The 577-nt window shown below is 53.7% G+C and overlaps 1 protein-coding gene across 1 annotated transcript in view; it reads left to right on the forward strand.

Annotated features, from left to right (window-relative positions):
* LOC104398806 (G protein-activated inward rectifier potassium channel 4-like) overlaps positions 1-577 on the forward strand; it is an 8,115-nt gene that overhangs the window by 2,068 nt on the left and 5,470 nt on the right. The window lies entirely within an intron of this gene.

A 577-nucleotide genomic window follows, 5' to 3' on the forward strand; every position in this document is an offset into this window, starting at 1 on the left:
CCATGCCCCCCACAGAACCGCTCCCTCCCACCAGCCCGATACTTGGCTCCAGAACACCCCCCTCCCCTGAGACCCAGATATTGCCCCACGCTCTCCTGGACACCCCAACGTGCTCCCCCTTCAATTCAACATGTTGCCGCAGGACATCCTGCCCCCCCAAATTTGCACTAAGCTGGCACCACCCCAGGGTACACAGTTTAATACAATTAAATCAATATAATTCAACACGTTAATTACACTAATATAGTTTAATTAGCAGCATCAGGTGGGTCAGCACCGATTAAGGCACAGGCGGTGTCATTACTGGGGAGGGGGTGGGTCCCTCCACCCAGCAGCCTGCCACCTCCCGGCATCACCGGTGCAACCCATTACCCTTGCTAATTACTAATCACAGTCACACCCCCCCTAGGGCAGGACCCCTCCTTTCTGCCCCTGTGTGTCCCCCCGCCGCAGCTCCTGCCGGTCGCTCTGACGCGGGATCCCCTCACCTCTTACAGACGCAGACCTGGCCGTGTGTGTGTCTGTAAATAAATAAATACATGTATATGTGTTTGTTTTATATATGTGTGTACATTTT

Source organism: Chaetura pelagica, unplaced genomic scaffold (assembly GCF_000747805.2).
Source record: "Chaetura pelagica isolate M959 unplaced genomic scaffold, ChaPel_1.0 scaffold650, whole genome shotgun sequence".
Lineage (NCBI taxonomy): Eukaryota > Metazoa > Chordata > Aves > Apodiformes > Apodidae > Chaetura > Chaetura pelagica.